At 44.1% G+C, this 20,629-nt stretch overlaps 2 pseudogenes; one reads left to right on the top strand and one right to left on the bottom strand.

The window, feature by feature from the left end:
• The window catches only part of LOC147092655 (leucine-rich repeat flightless-interacting protein 2-like), a 79,331-nt pseudogene extending 68,613 nt beyond the window's left edge, over nt 1-10,718 (top strand).
• A 6,349-nt stretch (nt 10,719-17,067) lies between these two features.
• On the bottom strand, nt 17,068-20,615 carry LOC147092654 (NACHT, LRR and PYD domains-containing protein 3-like; annotated as a pseudogene).
• Between the last annotated feature and the right edge of the window lie 14 nt (nt 20,616-20,629).

Here is a 20,629-nt window from a genome sequence, read left to right as displayed (position 1 = left end):
TGTGGCAACAAGAGCATGTCAGATGCTAGGTATTTTGCGGCGAGTATCTCACCTCCTGACTCCCCAAAGCCTTTCCACCATCTACAAGGCACAAGTAAGGAGCATGATGGAATACTCTCCACTTGCCTGGATGAGTGCATCTCCAACAACACTCAAGAAGCTCGACACCATCCATCCAGGACAAAGCAACACGCTTGATTGGCATCCCATCCAACACCTTAAACATTCATTCCCTCCACCACCGGCGTTTCATCTACATGATGCACTGCAACAACTCGCCAAGTCTTCTTCCACAGCAACTCCCAAACCAGCGAGCTCTACGACCTAGAAGGACAAGGGCAGGAGGCGTGTGGGAACAATATCACCACCAAGTTCCCCTCCAAGTCACACACATTCCTGACTTGGAAGTTTATCGCCGTTCCTTCATCATCGCTAGGTCAAAATCGTGGACATCCGTACCGAGCAGGAACTTCACAACACGGAGTGCAGTGGTTCAAGAATGCGGCTCACCACCACCTTGTCAAGCACAATTAGGGTTGGGCAATAAATGCTGGATTTGCCAGCGATGCCCAGATCCCGTGAATGAATAAAAAAAACGAATAGAGTTTTACAAGATGATGTGAGGTTTGATAGAGAAAAACGATTCCCTCTGGCGAGTGGGTAAAGAACTAATGATATTTGCAAGCTTTACATATCAGTAAATCCGCAGGCAATTTATCGCATCAAAGACTGAGTTTTATGCCCAAAGCTTAACTTCTCCCGATAGCTTGTCCGACTCTCGCCTCGGCAAAATCACCGACTGAAGAGATTCTCAGTAAACTTCCTCATATTTACAATCAGATCAATGACAACAGAACTTCCCGATGCCGGTCTTCAATCCCGGGTTATGATCCCACCAGATTTCCTCTCTGAACATAGCGACCTTTCTCCAGTCCCAGTTAGTGCAGTGATTATTCGAATTCTCTCTCTCCACCTTCCTGCGATAAAGCTCAATCATATAAACTTTTAATATACACTTGATTCATCTTAATAAGAGAATCTGTTACAGGAAAACAATGGGACTATTTTTGTGAGTGTAAATATATTTTATTTGAACATATTTACAAATTGCTTGAGGTACTTACCTTAATATTCAATAGCACTTTTGATTGACCCTATTTATAGAGGCTATACTCACTCACAATACCTGCTGCCAACTCCAACTCCGCCCACAGGTACACAGCACTGATGGAGCGTTACCAGGGGTGGAAAGCTCTCTCCAGGTAACATCACAAAGGAGACAGGAGACAATCACACATCAGCCAGTAACGATGTCACAAAGCAGCCAGAGACCCTCCCCCTCGAAGTGTTCCAGGGTCACATGACCATGTTCTGCTCCTAGTGCGCAGTCTCACTGGGCATGATCACATGTTGTGCTACCAGTCCTGTTTCCGACCACGCCCCAATTTACTCTGACTCGAGGTTGGGAGCACAGCCTCCAGAATGACCCCTTAAGCATTCTCCCTCCCATCATCCCAATGCGAAGTCCCACTATTTAATGGACCCCATGTCCAACACTTGTTTATAAATGTTACCGTACCCCTTCTCTATATCAGGCAGCGTGTCTGCCTCCTGCTTTGGCATTGAGAGGCAGTTTGAGGTAATATTGCTGAGAGGAGGCAGTGATATTGCAACTACCTCTGTGTTATTAAAGTAGTGTACTCGCTTTAACAATAAGGAGTATCAGAGACAACATTTGGGGGGATCATCAGTAGTATCAAGTGGTTTAATCATCGGGCTAGGAACAGCATGGGTAAGATATAGGGTGAAGTTCCGTTAACACTGTACCATCAGACACTTGCAGAGCAGGTACAGAATGGGTTAGACACAGTGTAAAGCTTTATCTACACCGTGTAATCTAACCATCCATGGGCAGGTAAAGCATGGGTTTATTCCAGAGTAAAGCTCAATCTGCATTTTCCCGTCAAACACTCCCACTGCATGTAAAGGACGGGTTAGACACAAAGTAAAGCTTCCTCTACACTGCCCCATCATACAGTCCCATGGCTGGCACAGGACGGGTTAGATACAAAGTAAAGCTCCCACTACACTGTCCCATCAAATACTCCCAAGAGAGGTAAAGCAATTGTTAGATACAGAGAAAAGCTCCCGCTACATTCTTCCATCAAACACTCCCAGGGCAGGTACAGCACGGGTTAGATACAGTATTAAGCTTCCTTTCGACTGTTCCGTCAAATATTCCCAGGGCAGGTACGGCAGGTGTTAAATACAGTGTAAATCTCGCTGTATTTAGGTTCGCCAAGCACAGTCAACTCAGTTACAGCATGTGCTCAATCCAGCGTAATACTCCTCAGACACTATCCAATGAAGCAAATTAATTCAGGTACAGCACGGTACGGTTGCAGGATAAAATTCCGTGTACATATAACTTTCAAGCTCTCCCAGGTGAGGTAGGGGCATGGTTCACACAGGAGTGAATAACCAGTCAAATTGCCGCATCAAAGGCCGAGCCTTATGGCAAATGTTGAACAGCTGACGATACCGGGTTCGACTCTCACCTCGGCAAAATCCTAGACTGATTGGATTCTCAGGAAATTTCCCCATTCCTGAAATCATTGCTGAAGCTTTCTGTTTTATCCCGTCTTTGATTCTCGGTGCCATGGTACCTCCAGATATATTGTGTGAAACCAATGATATTTCTCCGATCCCAGTTAGTGTAGTGAAGAATCGCCTCCTCTCTCTCTCCACAGTCCTGATATACTGCTGACTCCGAGGAACAACCAATATATAAAAATGATTCATGTGAATTCCATAAACTGTGATCAGAACACAATGGGACTAGTTTTGAGACTTGAATATATATAATTTGAATATATTTAGAGTTAATTACATTTGGTTGAATAACTTACTTTAATATTAACTTATTATTTCTGTCCTTGCCCCTATTTATAGGGGCTGTACTCACGAACAATATCGGCTGCCAACTTCAGCTGCACCCACAATAACTCACCACTGATGTGGCATAAACAGGGGCGGAAAACTGTCTCCAGATGATATCATAAACGAGCCAGGAGCCAATCATACAGCAGCCAGTAACAATGTCACAAAGTAGCGGAGCTCTGCCCAGTCGAGGTGTCGCAGGGTCACATGACCATGCTTTGTTCCTGGTGTGCAGTGTCACTGGGGATGAACACATGTTAATCATTCAGTCCCATCTCCGACCCGTTCCATCTACTTAAATTCCAGGCAAGGAGCAAAATCACGCAAAATTGCCACTTACTCATTCTCCCTCCCATCCTCCAAATATGAGGCCCCACTATTCAATGGCCCAAATGTCCACCTTTTGATTTATACACCTCAATCACTCACTCACAAATTATCAAGTATTGCGTCTCCCTCGTTTCTCGACAGTGAAATGCAGTTTTAGGCAATGGTGCATTGATGAAGGTACAACAACCACTTCATCTGTGTTCTAAAACTAGCCTATTCCCTGCAACAGGAAGAGGCGTCAGAGGCACATTTTAGGGTTCATCAGGGCTATAAATGGTTGGGGCCACATGAAGAATAATTGGAGGGGAAATCATGGGCAATAATAGTTAATGCTCCATCTACACTGCCCCATCAAACACTTGCAGTCTAGTTATGATATGACAGACATGCAAATTAAATCAACCGCTAGGCCATCCCATTAAACACTCCTAGGTCAGGAACAGCATGGCTTACATACAGTGTAAAACATATTTGAAGTGCCCATAAAACACTCCCACTTCAGGTCAAGCACAAGATAGTTACTGAGCAATGTTCCCTCTAAATTGCCCCATCAAACACTCCCAGGTTAGGTACAATATGGGGAAATAAAGAGCAAAGTTTCCTCAACACTGTCCCCCCTGAAACTCCCAGGGGAGGTAGACAGGTGTTAGATACAATGTAAATCTCACTGTATTATCGTTCATCAGGCACAGTAAACTCAGATACAGCATGTGACCAATGCAGTGTGCAGCTCCTCTAACACTACCCAATGAAGCACATCATCTCACGTAAGGCATTGTATGAATACAGGACAGAAATCCCTGTACATGTAAGCATGTAATCCGTTGAATGTGGAGGCTGGTGGGGTGAAAGGTGAGGGTAAGGGGAACCCTATCGTGGTTCTGGGAGGGAGGGGAAGAGGGGAGAGCAGATGTGCAGGAAATATAACTGACATGGTCAAGGGCCGTGTCAACCACAGCAGAGGGGACTCCTCAGTTGAGGAAAAAGGAAGACATGTCAGGAGCACTAGTAAAGAAGGTGGCATCTTCAGAACAGATGCGCCAGAGACGGAGACATTGGGAGAATGGAATAGAGTCCTTACAGGAAGCGGGGTTGGTGGAAGTGCAGTCCAGGTAGCTGTGGGTGTCAGTGGGCTTGTAGTGAATTTTTGTCAATAACCTAGCCCCAGTGATGGAGACAGAGAAGTCGAGGAAGGGAAGGGAAGTGTCGGCGATGGACCATGTGAAGGTAAGGGAAGGGTGGAAATTGGAAGCAAAGTGAATGAAATTTTGTAGTTCAGAGCGAGAGCAGGAAACAGCACTGATACAGTCATCAATGTACCAGAAAAAAAGCTAAGGGAGGGGACCTGAGTAGGACAGAGTAGAATGTTCCACATATCCTAAGAAAATGCAGGCATAGTTGGGACCCATGCAGGTTCCCATAGCAACACCTTTAATTTGGAGGAAGTGAGTAGAATCAAAGGAGAAGTTGTTCAATGTGAGAACCAGTTCAGCCAGGTGGTGGAGGGTGGTGGTGAATGGGGACTGGTTGGGCCTCTGTTCAAGAAGAAGTGGAACGCCCTCAGGCAACCCTGGTCGTTCATCGGGCACAGTGAACTCAGATACAGCATGTAACCAATGCAGATTGCAGCTCCTCTAACACTACCCAATGAAGCACACCATCTCAAGTAAGGCGTTGTATGAATACAGGACAGAAACCCCTGTACATGTAATCATCACACACTCCCAGGTGAGGAATGGGTGAGCTTTGCATCCCAGTGAATCCCCAGTCAAATTGCCGCATCAGATACCGAGCCTTTTGTCAGAAATTAAACAGCACCCAATAGATTGTTAGACACTCAACTTGAAAAAATCCTGCACTGATGGGATTCTTAGTGGAGCTCCTCGTCTTTCCAAACATGCATGATGCTTCCTGATTAATCCCGTCTTGTTCAATGAGAGTTTTGGTCCCATCAGATCTGTTCTGTGAAACCAGCGACCTTTCTCGAGTCACAGTTAGTGTGATGCTGATTCGATATTGCTCTCTCCACCTTCCTGAGATAATGCTCACTCCGAGAAAGTTTTAAAATCAAAATGATTCATTAAGTCTGGAATCTGTTACACAAAATCAATGGGACTATTTATGCGACTATCAATGTATTTAATTTGAATATATTTACCATTAATGGGAATTGGTTGAATGACTTACTTTAATATTAAATTGTTCTTTTCTTTCCTTGCCCCTATTTAAAGGGACTTAACTCACTCACAATATCAGCTGCCAAATCCAGCGCTGCACACAGTCATGCACCACTGATAGAGCATAACTAGGGGCGGAAACCTGTCATAAAAAGAGAAAATGCTGGAAATATTCAGCAGCTCAGGCAGTATCTCTGGATTTAGAAACAGAGCTAAAGGTCGATGATCCTTTGTCAGAACTGGAAAAACCTGGAGAATTAACAGATGTCAAGCACCGGTTAGGGCAGGGAAAGGGGGAGGGGAGCTGAGAACAAAAGGGAAGGTCTGTGATAGGATGGAAGGCAGGAAAAAATAAGAGACATTAAGAGAGATTAAGAGATGGTGCAAAGCAAAGCAGATCGTAATGGGACAAGTTAAGAAACAAAAGATGGCTCTAGATGAAGTGTAAAAGGCGCTGGCAGACTGAAAGACAGCTGCCATGTGGGAGAGAGAAAAAAAATTAAACCAATTGGAAAAAAAACGATAGGGGCCGAGGTTCTGGTCTGAAATTGCTGAACTCTAGTTTGAGTCCAGAAGGCTGTAAAGTGCTAATCGAAAGATGAGGTGCAGTTCCTCAAGCTTACATTGAGCTTCATTGGAACAGTGTAAGAGCCGAGGACGGAGAGGTCAGAGTGGGTGTGGAGCAGAGAATTAATGTGACCGGTGACCGCTAGCTCGCGGTCACCCTTATGGGCTGAATGGAAGTGTTCCGCAAAGTGTTCACCCAATCTGCGTTTGGTCTCCCCAATGTAGAGGAGATCGCATTGTGAGCTGTGAATACAGTGTACTAAATTGCGAGAAGCGCAAGTGAATCACTGTTTCACCTGGAAGAAGTGTTTTGGGCACTGGACAGTGGGAAGGGTGGAGGTAAAAGTTCATGTGTTGCGTCTCCTTTGCATCCACGGGATGTTCTGGGCGAAGGGGAAGGGGTGTTGGGGTGATAGAGGAGTGGACCAGGGTGTCACAGAGGGAGCAGTCCCTTCAGAATGCTGAAGGGGAGGTGAGAGGATGATGCGTTTGGTGGTGGGATCATGCTGGAGGTGGTGGAATTGTTGGTGGATGATCCATTGAATGTGGAGGCTGGTGGGGTGAAAGGTGAGGGCAAGGGGAACGCTATCGTGGTTCTGGGAGGGAGGGGAAGAGGGTAGAGCAGAAGTGCAGGAAATAGAACTGACACAGTCAAGGGCCGTGTCAACCACAGCAGAGGGGAATCCTCAGTTGAGGAAAAAGGAAGACATGTCAGAAGCACTAGTAAGGAAGGTGGTATCATCAGAGTGGATGCGCCTGAGATGGAGAAACTGGGAGAATGGAATAGAGTCCTTTCAGGAAGCGGGGTTGGTGGAAGTGCAGTCCAGGTAGCTGTGGGAGTCAGTCGGCTTGTAGTGAATATTTGTCAATAGCCGAGCCCCAGTGATGGAGAGAGAGAATTCGAGGAAGGGAAGGGAAGTTTCGGAGATGGACCACGTGAAGGTGAGGGAAGGGTCGAAATTGGAAGCAAAGTGAATGAAATTTTGTAGTTCAGGGCGGGAGCAAGAAACAGCACTGATACAGTCATCAATGTGCCAGAAAAAGAGCTAAGGGAAGGCACCTGAATAGGACTGGAACAAAGAATGTTCCACATATCCTAAGAAAATGCAGGCATAGTTGGGACGCATGCGGGTTCCCATAGCAACAGCTTTAATTTGGAGGAAGTGAGTGGAGTCAAAGGAGAAGTTGTTCATTGTGAGAACCAATTCAGCGAGGCGGTGGAGGGTGGTGGTGGATGGGAGCTGGTTGGTCCTCTGTTCAAGGAAGAAGTGGAGCGCCCGCAGACTACCCTGGTGGGGGATGGAGGTGTAGGGGGATTGTACGTCCATAGTGAAAATAAGATGGCTGGGGCCATGAAACTGGAAACTGTTAAAGTGGCGGAAGGTGTCGGAAGAGTCAAGGATGTAGGTGGGAAGAGACTGGGCAAGGGAAGAAAAAATAGCGTTGTGATATAAAGAGATAAGTTCCGTGATGCAAGAACAGGCTGGAACGATGGATCTACCAGGGCAGTCCTGTTTGTGGATCTTGGGAAGGAGGTAGAAGCGAGCTGGGTGGGGATCGGGAACTATGAGATTGGCTGCCGTGGGGGGAAGATCTCCAAGGGAGATGAAGACAGTGACGGTCTGGGAAACGTTGGCTTGATGTTCAGTAGTGGGGTCATAGTCCAGACGGAGGTAGGAGGAGGTTTCGGAGTGTTGGCGTTCATCCTCCATTCGGTAGAGGTCAGTTCGGCATAGAACAGAAGCACCACCCTTGTCAACAGGTTTAATGAAAATGTTGGGTTTGGATCTGTGAGAATGGAATGCAGCAATTTAGAGGGAGGTATGTTGGAGTGAGTGAAGGAAGCAGAGAAATTGAGACGGCCGATATCACGCCGGCAGTTTGCAATGAAAAGATCTAGAGCAGTTAAGAGGCCAGGGGAGGGGTGCAAGTAGAATGAGAATTCAAAAAACGGGAGAAAGGATCAGCTGTGTGGGGGCAAGAGTCCTGGCCAAAGAAGTGGGCACGGAGACAAAGGCGATGGAAAAGAGCTCAACATCGTGCTGAGCTCGAAATTCATTGAGATGGGGGCGTAAAGGGATGAAGCTCAGGCCTTTGCTAAGGACTGATCGTTCGGGGTCAGAGAGGGGAATGTCAGTGAGGATAGTGAAAACACAGCAGTGTGCGAGATTGGAAGAAGTGATGGAGTCAGAGGAAAGTAAAGGTGGTGTTTGTGTCCAAGATTTGTTGAAGCTATCTCCAGGTGACATCACGAAGGAGCCAATAGCCAATCACACAGCAGCCAGTAACAACGTTACAAAGCAGCCAGAGCCCCGTCCAGTCGAGGTGTCACAGGGTCACATGACCATGCCCAGCTCCTGGTGTGCAATCTCACTGGAGATGAACACATGTTGTACATTCAGTCCTGTATCCGAACCCATTCCCAGAGTACCTTCACCACGCAGACTACAGCGGTTCACCACCACATTCTCAAGGGCCAATAGGGACGGGCAATAATGCTGGCCTTGCCAGCGACGCCCACAGCCCATGAACGGAAAAATAATAGGCAGGGAGGACAAGCTCACAAAATTGACCCTTAGGAATTCACCCTACCATCCTCCAAATATGAGGACCCACTGTTCAATGGCCCAAATCTCCACCTTTTGGTTTATACACCCTGAAGTTTCCCATCCATAATATCAGGCAGTCTGTCTCCTCCTGCCTTGGCAGTGAAAGGCAGTTTGTGTTAATGGTGCTTGAATGATGATATAACAAACATCTCGGTGTTCTAAAATCAGTCTATTCCCTGTAACAGGAAGGGGCGACAGAGCCACATTGAAGCGATCATTAGGGCTGTTCATGGGTGTGGCAATTGGTGCCATAATTTGACTGGAAATCATGGGCGATAATACTTAGAGCTTCTTCTACATTGTCCCATCAAACACTCCTAGGTCAGGTACAGCATGGGTTAGACACAGTGTGAAGCATATTTAAACTGCCCATCAAACACTCTCAGATCAGGTTCAGCACGGGGTAGATATTATGTGAAGCTCCCTCTACACGATCCCATCAAACATACCAAGGATAGGTACAGAAATTGGTAATTACAGAGTAAAGGTCCCTCTACAAATTCCCATCATACACCCCCAGGGCAGGTATAGCACGGGTTAGAATCAGAGTAAATATCCCTCAACGCTGGCCTATTGATACAATGTAAATCTCTCTGTATAGTGGTTCATTAAGCCCAGTGAACTCAGACACAGCATGTGGACCATGCAGCGTACAGCTGTTCTTACTCTACCCAAGGCTGCTCACCATCTCAGGTACAGCATGCTATGAATACAGGGCAGAAATCCCTGTAGATGTAAGCAGCCCACACTCTCAAGTGATATATGGGCGATCTTTACATCCCAGTGAATTCACAGGCAAATTACCGCATCAGCTGCCGAGTCTTTTCTCAGATGCTGTTTAACCAGGGTGTAAACCTGTCGCCAAGCAACATTACAAATGAGCCAGGAGCCAATCACAGAGCAGCTAAGACAATTGTGACACAGCAGCTGGATCCACTCCAACATGAGTTTGTACTTCTTGCAATTTAGTGTACTGTATTCGCTGCTCAGGGTGCGGTCTCCTCTACACTGTGGAAACCAAACGCAGATTGGGTGACTAGTTTGTGGAACAACTCCATTCAGTCCGTAAGGTTGACCCTGGGCTTCCGGTCACCTGTCACTTTAATTCGCCGCTCCACTTCCCATCTGATCTCTCGGTCCTCTGCCTCTTACACTGTTGCAATGAAGCTCAATGTAAGCTCGAGGAACAGCACCTCATCTTTCGTTTCGGCCCTTTACAGCCTTCGGGACACAACATCGAGTTCAACAATTTCAGACTACAAGATCGGCCCCCATCTTTATGTTTAGCTCACATGGCAGCTGTTCATAATTCTGCCATTGCCATTTACACCGCATCTAGACTAACTTTTTAGTTATTTAACTTGTCCCATTACCATCTCCTTGACGTGCACCATCATCAATTTTATCTAATAATCTCTCCTGTCTTCCATTCTATCACAGACCTTCCCTTTTGTTCTTTCCTCCCCTCCTCCCTTTCCCTGCCCATACACTTGCTTAAAATGCTGTTAAATCTCTAAATTTTTCCAGTTCTGATGAAGTGCCACGACCTGAAACGTTAACAGTGCTTCTCTCTCTACAGATGCTCCCTGACCTGCTGAGTGTTTCCAGCATTTTCTGTTTATATTTCAGATTTCCAGCATCTGCAGTGTTTTGCTTTTGTATCAGAATAGTGAAAGAATCCGCTCCTCACTGAGGGAGGTCATTCCTGTGTGACCCCGGTAGCAGCCAACCTTGCACCGCCTGGAGTCCCAAGTGTACGGATGACCTGTTGTAGATACAGGGCCTTTTATAAACTCATTTAGAATCAACTTAAATGGGCTTCGAGACGAGATCGCCATTGGCTGTATATTAACGGATGGTTCCAGTTCTATCGCTGCAGACTGCCTCAGTGATTTATTATTCAAGTGAAATTGCAGAATTCTGGAATTTGATTTGCTTTCCGACCATTTACATTGCGTTTATTTCTCAAAAGTTTATCAAAGTCGAGTGGAATCAGTTCAGCGGAGATGCAAAGGAAGATCTGAGCTTGCTGCGTGAATCCAGATCCGGGCTGGCCGTGCTCGTCTGCTTCCAGACTGAAGGAGCACTCCAGTGATGCGATTAGCATTGAGCGCACAAACTGTGTGCTTTGTTTTGGGAGTTAGTGAGAGTTAGTCAGCACTTGCACAATAACTTGATGTAGGAAAATTGTTAGCTTTAATTTCACAGTAATACTGTGTTCACGGTGAGTAGACGAACTATCTATGGCCAAATTGTTTGTAAATACAGCAGAAATTTTGAATTTGTTTTGCTAACGAGATGCATTGCAGTTAGTGTTTCACAGTATTCTCAGTACAATAGAAATGCTCTCTGGAGGAGTCCGTGTTCCATGTTTACGTGGAATGTGAGAGGTTGCAGTCACTCTTCCATTATTTGAAGGGACTGCTCCTCGATTTTTGGCTGCACTTCAGTCCCATGCTCCTGATCTCTGGTCTCCTGGTGCTGGGGCTCCTGGGCCTGGCCAAAGTGGCCATTAACTGGTCCAGACAGCGGGCGGCCGAGGGGGTTTATCGGCCTGACTGTCTGCCTCTCTTCCTTGGCCACATTCTCGCCCAGGTGGCCCTGGAGATGGAGCTGGCACGCTCGAGGCCTTCCGCGACCGGTGGACACCGCAAGGACTGGAGTGCATCATCACCCCCGGCAACAGCGTTTTAATTTAAGCTGTTAAGTCACCTTTAATTTTTTTTAAGTTACAATTTATTTGTTTATTGTTTCCACCAAAAGAGCTACAATAGAAATGCTGCCCTTGTATGATTAATTATTTGCACCAAATAGGCACGGTCTCTAAATTGTCAGAAAGCTCGTCCAACATCCAGTACTGGATGAACAGAAATTTCCTCCAACTAAATATTGGGAAAACCGAAGCCATTTAAAATCTTCTGGTGCTTGGACTTATTTCACAGATCAGCATTTGTTTATTTTTCATCAAACTCACAATTTATTAGTCCCTATCTTTACAACTTCCTGTGTTGATGCTCACTAAAGGACTAACAATGCTTTATACCTCCTACAAGTAATGTGGCTGAACTTCAGAAAGAGATTCCCAGCCATATATTCAATGTTAATTTTCAGGATTGAAATATATCATTTATAGAGGTAATAGGAACAACTCTTTTCCTTGTTTATGGATGCATTATATTGTTTGTTATGTTGTTCATGTTTGTGTTGAATTTGTCTCTGAAATCTCTCAGATGTTCACTTTATTTAACTTTCTTATCCAACTTCCCAAGTTATTCAAATGAAACTCGGTCGACGAAAAAAAGTATCCTCCACCTAAACTTGCACAATGTAGATCTGCTATTAATAAATCCGCATCAATCCGTCTAACCATCTGTGTGCTGGGTTCCTTGCTATAAAAAGCTATATTCATCCACAGCAACCTCACAGCATGAACGCGATTATTGTCCTTTGTATCTGCATCAAATCAATTCAAACAGCTCTGCCGTCAGCTATTTTTAAGCGAATAGTTTGTTTGTCACATTTTCTCCACAAATATTCATGAACCTTTTTTATTGCAAGAGACAGGTATTTTCTCAGTGCTTTTTTTCCCTAAAATTGCTTTGTAGCATTGGTAAGAAAACATGAAAGGGCGGACTAATAAATTCCTAATCAAAATTGACTGAGAAGGTTGTAAACGGCGCTATCCCATGTTTGTTTTGTTATGGGGGAAATGCAAAGTGGTGATTTTTCCACTGCAGGTCTTCTTTTACGATGGCGGGGATTGGTTCGGCTTTGCTCAGAGTGGCCGGGGATCATTGAATTCGGCGAAGAGAGTCTGGGACCAATTGATTCTGTCACTGAATTTCCATCAATCGAGGCCCCATTCAGACTCCAGGAGCTGTGCGCATATGTCCTGAATTTCTGGAACTTACCCGTTGCGCATAATGATTTGTCGAGAATGTTTTCTCTCTTTAAAGAGCCGGGAAAGAATCCTTCAGTAGCTTGCATGGTCTGTGGGATCTACAGCCCGAACCTCTGCAAGGATCCAGTGCCCCGTCTCACGGGAGCAGTCACAACCACCGAGGCCTAACTCATAGTTTTACTCCTATGCCCTTAACCCTATATGTTTAATTCTATAAAGAGTAATTTCAGAAATCTACTCATTTTTAATCAGTAGTATTTCTCTATTTGGATTTCCAGCTCCTACTCACTCCCTTAGTTTACCGGGAATTCAATGATCAGGTGTCACTTCATTTCTTTGCGATGGTTGTTATTTTCACCATGCTGTGATCCCCTGGTCTGCAGCAGCGGTCGCGGTATGTGGTTATAATGGAATGGACAGGGATTGGAAAGACTGTAATTCTATATTCGCCCTTCTGTCTGTTTCCTCTGACCCGCACAGCTGTTAGAGCGGGACGTATTTCCACTTCCAGGAGCACAGCCATTGGTCACTCTTAACCTCCTGGCCATAATTCCTCACAGATGATTCATCAAGTTCCCTCCAAAGTCTCCAGGGCTCTGGCATTATAATGTGGTACAAAACACACTACAATGCCTCGTGTTTAACTCATCTGTGCCCTTAATGTGAATCATTACAAGCCAGAATGGAGGGCAGTTACACCCTGATCTACACGGCTGCGATTGCTCCTGGGTGCTGTTTTCTCAACAGATCTGTTTTTGTCTATTCAGTAATATTCCATCACCAATCTAAAGTTGCATTCCCGAGGGACTGTGGCTTGGTATGGCTGCATTAGAGAAGGAGGGAGCCTGTCAGGTAAAGATGATAGAGAGATGGAGGAAAGGGAGAGTGGGACAGATGGATAGAATATCAGTGTCATTGAGAGAGCTGGTAGATCGGGAAAAGGGAGCAAAAAAATCCAATAGAGAGGGAGAAGTACGCAGAGTGATTGAGGAGGGAGGTGACAGGAGAGATGGAAGTCGACATAGAGAGAAATAGTAAAATCCAGATTTTTCTCCTACCCCATTTTGGCTTTCTAGGAATTACAGACTGTTTCTTTCGTGGCATCAGTGCGGCTCAAAGTGCTCAGTTAGGAAAGTATCCCTTATCCCTTCTTAACCACCATATCTACCTGTCCTGCTCCATTCCGGGATCTGGGGACATGCACTCCAGGTCCCTCTTTTCCTTTAAATAAGGAGCATAATGGGGGTGTGTGGGATTGCATCTCACCATAGAACCAGCCACACACTATCTCTTTCGATTTCCATTTTGGCAGATAACCAACGAGAAACAATTTCTAGCACTTGCTCCAGCACGATGCTGATGCCGTTGGCAGGCTGGATAATTTGAGATGTCCAGCTGTGACCTCACATCACTGGGCGGACTGACCCCTGGGTCTGTACCTGTGCACCTGCAGTTCCGCTTTTCCTAACCTGCCACTTACTGTCACTATGCACCGATTTAGTTCCGAGCACTGAAACTGGGATCGTCCCCGAGATCACATGCTGTCACTGAGCTGTTGGTGTACATTGTACCCACAATCTTATTCATATCTTGACATCTGTAGCACGGCTCATTCATACAGATGGCTTGAGATTTAATTCCATACCCGTGTTAGCTGTGCCTCAGTGGCAACACAATCACTTCTGAACGTTGTGTTATAACCCCTGTTAGACGCTGGTATTCATTGTCCCAAGCGATATATGTCAAGGGAGCAGATTAACTTTTAACCCTTTCACCTTACCTCCTCACTGAGGAACCGTCTGTGTTTTACCTCCCAGCCTATGTCTAGAAGTGAATGATGCCTAAAGTTGCTCGCTGAACTGTCTTTATCTCCCAATTCCGATTGAATATGAGTTCACCACACCGACCCTCAATAGGATCCCACAAGCAGCTGAGTGAATTTATTAACGCTTTCTTGCCAATTTTTCAAAGAAGTCAGAGAGTAAATCCTCAACTGATAATCGTTTATTGACTTCAAAATCATAACCATCATAAATTAAGCATTGAGTATACCAATAATTAGTAAATAAAAAAGATGTAGACGGGTCGCCTAGCAGTTTTAATAACACAGAATTAATAGGCAGACAATTAATAGAATGAATAAGATATATATTACAATCAGCTCCGTGCATCTTCATAATTCAGCATTAGCTGGGTCGCTGATTATCAAATTATAGTTGACATCAGTGTCTGAGATGACTGCAGGTTAGGTAGATTACGTTCGGATTGACTATTTGAGGATCTGATGAATTAACAGCATTAGATCGCCAGACTGTGCAATAGATTGGAGGAGAAACAGACCTTGGGCGTTAGAGCAAAACAGCCGAAACTGATTCGGCGGCTCATTGTGCGCTCGGCCGGATACTCTTTCCCATTGACTGTTGCTTTCACCGAATTGGCGGGTTATTGTGCACTTGCCCCGTTTCACTTTCTCATTGACTACCGTTTTCACCGATGAGATGTTAATCCAGGGCCTCCTGTGAATGTTCAAGTGGAACTAACAGATCCAACAGCATTGATACAAGACATGGGGAGCGTGGACCTCTATCCCTCAACTTGCTGCTCGAATGAGAAACTGGCGTCAGAAATCGATAGCCTCACAGAAAACGTTCAATATCCATTTCAATGATCCGAAACACCAGTTTTACTTCAGTTTGGTAAATCTTTCCCATTCATTCTCGAGCTGTGGGTGTCCCTGGTAAGGCCCCATTAATTACCCACTCAAATTGTCCTGAGAAGTTGCTGGTGGGCAGTCTTGCTGAACCGTTAACCTAGCTGTTTGCTACAATTGAGTGTCTCACTGGGGCACTTCAAAGACAGGTAATATAACAGTCAGCCACATTGGTAAGGGACTGGGGTCATATTCAGGCCAGTGCAGGTAGGGGCGACAGGTTTCCTTCCCAAAAAAACATTGGTGAATTGCGTTCCAAATAAAAATCGGGGAAATTAATTGATACTGATTTTTTTTGAAATTCCACTTTCTTTTAAACTGATTTTAAATTATCAAAATGCCATCTGAACTCATGTTCTCTCGGTTGTGAGCACGGCCTCTGGATAACTACACCAGTAACATAACCGCCACACTACCCTACCCTGATAGTTGAAATCTACTCCATTGAATGGACATTTATATTTATCTCATTGCAATGTGTGGGCTATGAGGGCTAATTTGTTGCTGGATTTACCTACATTACAAAAGTGACAATACCTCAAAAGTATGTGAATTGTGTTATGAGATGCAAGTTTTTTCCTCCTCCGTTTACCTGTTCCTCCCACTATATATGTATTATTCCCTAATTAATTTATGATGATTAATCTAACATTTCTGACTTGTGATATTTTCATTAAACCATACAGTCAGGTCCCTCGGCCCCTCGATCTATCAGTCTGTGCCCCAAGCAATATCGAACACAGGGTCATTATCGTGTGTGTGTTTGCTCATCTAATCAGGTCATTGCCAATTATAATGGATTATTGGTTCAAATCACTAGATCTTTGATGTCTAATGAATAAAGATGAATTTCGCTATTTATTATACCTGAGTGGGGAGAGAACGGAACAAACTGCACCTGTTGGGGAAATGTAAAATAAAACAGAGAAAAATATAATGTACAGCAGGTCCATCAGTAGCCTGGAAAATCGTTTCAATACAAAATAGTTACATCACAAGTAAAATGACCCGTAACATCAACTTTCTCTCCGTTCAACTTCTGACAATCTTGCCCTGTATTTAGATCAGTGTCTGTTTTTAGGCCCAGAGTGGTTCAGATTGTGGGACTTTACATGGGCCCTGTCCATTTACTGCAGTGCAGATTCCACTGGCTCACTGAACGTTCACAACTTGTTACTCTTTGATGCTTGGGTAAATTTGCCACTTCAACTTCTTTATTTGGCACTGTGCAGTACCTATGTGTAATGCCAGCTGTTTAGAAATTCACCCTTCAATGTGCGATTTACAGGAATAGCAAGGGAACAGATTCTGCACAAATTACATTGTTTCAGCAATTGTTTCCTCATTTTGGGGAGCCAGAAAAACATTGATAATTTCAGTCCAATTCCACGGGTGCACCAGCCACAGGAATCTCCCCAACAGGATAAACTTTCTGGGTGACTCCAGCCATTGGTCGCTATTGGATAGTTGGACCCATCCCACCTAAAAAGACACTGTTCCCATCCTCAACCCACACAGGTTCAATTCCCTGAAGGGCAACTGAGCGCTGGGACTGAGCAGGAAACCTGGGAAATTTTAACCTCAAACGCAGTAATACTGAGTGCAATTGTCAGTGTCCCACTTTGGCACAGACGGAGCCCAACCCTTGGCCCTTCCTGTCAGTGCATTTCCCCAGTGCCCCATTGGGGACATTGAGCCCCGGATATCCTGCAGAAGCAGCGCTGTGGGGGCCGGGCGGCTGAGTCCCGTGAACCTGTGGCTAGGAATCTGACATCACAACTGGAGATGACGCTCCAACAATGGTCACATAATGAGAGCAGTAATGTTTATAACTTAAAATGTTGATACTTCCACTGTCAGTCCGAGTCTGGGTTCCCGCAATGCCTCCACGTGTCTCTTTCCAGTTGAACTGAACTGATTCTCCCTCAACCTGAAAAAAATTAAAGATTACACAGGAAATGAACAGATTGAACAAATCTGTAAATAGCAGGAAGACTGGGATTAATATTTTAATAATAATTCCAGGCAGATATTACCGATAAAAGTGACTGAATCCCATTCATATTATATTTATTATATTAAACATTTACACAAACACTCACGTGACCCGCTCCAGACCCCTGCAGTTCAGTCTGGGGATCGGAGATGAGAAACAACAGTAATTAGTGTAAATCCCTAGAGATTAATAATAACACTATTACTGATACCAATAATAATGTACAGTGTCAGATATCCAGATATTATAAACACAATCTCACACAGTCTGGTACTTACCACAGTTCCTGCAGATTACACTCCGGTTTCCCCAGAGACGCAGACAGAAGTTTTACTCCTGAATCTCTCAATTTATTGTTACCCAGGTACAGAACCATCAGTGACCTGTTTGTACTGAGAGCGGAGGCGAGATTCCCGGTACACAAATCTGAGATACCGACATCCCATAGACTGGCGATCAGCAAGAGAAATAACAGGACTCAGGGTAAATATCCAGTGTTTTTTAATAACACTATTATTGACACTAATAATAATGTACAGTGTTTATTAATAACACTGCTACTGATACTAATAATAAAGTAGTGTTTATTAATAACACTGTTACTGAAACAAATAATGGTGTTCAGCATTTAATAATATCACTGTTACTGATACCATTGATACTGTTCAGCGTTTATTAATAGCACTGTTATTGACACTAATAATAATGTACAGTGTTTATTAATAATGCTATTACTGATACTGATAATAATGTTCAGCGTTTATCAATATAACTGTTACTGATACTAATAATAATGTTCAGTGCTAATTAATAACACTATTACTATTACTAATAATATTGCTCAGTGTTTATTAATAACACTCTTTCTGACAGTAAAACTAGTGTTCAGAGTTTTTTAATAACACTATTACTGATACTGATAATAGTGATCAGAGTTCATTAATAACACTATATCCGACAGTAATAATAGTGTTCAGTGTTTCTTAATAACACTATTATTGACAGTAAAACTAGTGCTCAGAGTTTATTAATAACACTATTCCTGATACTGATAATATTGTTCAGTCTATATTAATAACACTATTACTGATATTAATAATAATGTGCAGGGTTTATTAATAACAAAATTACCGATACTATTAATAATGTTCAGTGTTTATTAATAACAATTTTACTGATATTAATAATAAAGTACAGAGTTTATTAGTAAAACTATTACTGGCTCTAATGTTAATGTACAGAGACAGGGATCCAGTTATTATAAACACAATCTCACACAATCTGGTACTTACTCCAGTTCCTCGATTGTACAGTCCGGCATCCTCAGAGCTGCAGAAAGTAGTTTCACTCCTGAATCTCCCAGTTTATTGCCTCTCAGTCTAAACATAAGCAGACAGAGAGAAACAAATTCAATCAAACACCTGAACTGATACAATTTTCTCTCTCGGATATTTAAGGAAACACTGAAAATACTTTTCACAATGAATAACCCGGTTTTCCTGTCACTGACAATGAACGCCACTCTGTCCAACACCCCATATATTCAGGCGCAGTCAGTAAATTAATTTATTAAATAAAGTGTTGTCTGTGTGAAGCATTTAAATGTCCCTGAATGCAGGCTCATTCCCTAATGATCAGAATTACCCTCCTGGAGCTCAGTGACTAGGCCCCGTCATGTTTGGGGAAACTTGTCTAATTTCTGCTGCTCTTAAATCCCGGATATTAAGAGAAAGGGAGATTTTTCTGGAATTAAATGATAATGCGGTGATTTCCAGTTCTTTATACTCCATACATTTGATTAATCATTCCATTTCCTACACCCACTGACAGTCCGTTAACTGTCACTCGCCTCTACACATTGGGAAGAGTGTTGCATACTCTGACACACGGGCTGCTGCAGTTAGTCTCGGCCTACGTGAGTAACAGTGAGAAGAAACCTCTTCAATTGACATATCTCAGGCAGTGAGAAAAACAGGAGTAAATATGATTTATTGCAATTAATTTATCAGACTCTCAGTCATCTGTATTTGCTGATCCGATAGAGATTGTAAAATCCCTGCTTGTTCACAAGGATCAGTTCCAGATTCTCCAGACCTTAGGGAATTACTAACCAATCCTATTATTGGTCATATTTGTGTTGAATCTGATTCTATCTGGTTTTAACTGAACTGTTTGTTTCCCTTCATTACTAAGCAACAACACAATCCGTGACTGTTCTACAATTGCCAAAACAGTTACAGATACATAAACAGTTACCTCAACACCCGGCATTTGTACAGTACGGGTCCCAGCCGCTGGAGACCTTCACACTCAATGTTGCAGTTCATTACATTGAGGTGTTTTATTGTATCACAGAGTCCAATAACATGAGACAGAACCGCACAGTCAATTGGCGTCAACCTCAATCCACTAAATCCAAGTGTTTCCACAGAACCCACTGTGTTCCGAGCCAGTGCTTTATTCTGAGACTCAAACAGGTAGTGGAATGTGTTCAGGAGGTTCCTTTTACCAGTTTCACTCCCTGTGTCTCCAATCTGTCCTTCAACCTTCTCCTTCACCCAGTCAATCACTCGGCAGGTGGTTTGATGAAGAAATTGACCCAGAAACTCCTCCAGGGGCCAAGCTGACTGTGGGGAGGAGAGACCAGCAACAAAACGGAGAAATATCTCAAATCGCCCATCTTCCTTGCCTCATGGAGGAGTTTCCAGATGTCCTCGGGAGCTGGAGTCAGGAATTGTGCGAGTGCGGCTACAAACTCTTGGATGGTGAGGTGCGGGAATGTGTACACCACGTTCTGGGCAGAATCATCTCTCTCCAAAAGTTCCATCATGAACCCAGACAGAAACTGGGAAGGTTGCAGATTGTACTTGACCAAATCTCCATTACTAAAAACAATCTTCTTCTCAGAGACTCCTGTGAAGGCCATCTCCCCAATCTTCAGTAACACATCACGGGGGCGTTCAATCTCTCGACCGTGGTTTTTCAGAATGTTGTGAATATAGTAGGAATATAGTTGGGTGATGGTCTTGGGAACTCGCTGCTGATTCCTGTCCTTTTGTGTAAAGAAGGGACCCAGTGACAGACCGAGGATCCAGCAGTAGGAAGGGTTGTAGCACATGGTGTACAGGATCTCATTCTCCTCCACATGTTTGAAAACAGCTGCTGCCACCGTCTGATCTTCAAAAAACTTGTTGAAATACTCCTTCCTTTCTTCATCAACAAATCCCAGGATTTCAGCCCAGACACTGATCTCAGCCTTTTCCAATAAATGTAATGCAGTGGGGCAGTTGGTCACTAGCACTGAACATCCTGGGAGCAGCTTGTGCTGTATTAAACTGTACACAATGTCAGACACTTCACACCAGTCTTCGGGATCTGTGCACATGTGCTGAGGTTCTG

The sequence above is a fragment of the Somniosus microcephalus genome, unplaced genomic scaffold, assembly GCF_052327205.1.
Source record: "Somniosus microcephalus isolate GS21.2 unplaced genomic scaffold, FLI_Smic_1.0 unresolved_chr2, whole genome shotgun sequence".
Lineage (NCBI taxonomy): Eukaryota > Metazoa > Chordata > Chondrichthyes > Squaliformes > Somniosidae > Somniosus > Somniosus microcephalus.
This window is presented reverse-complemented; position numbering and strand designations above follow the sequence as displayed.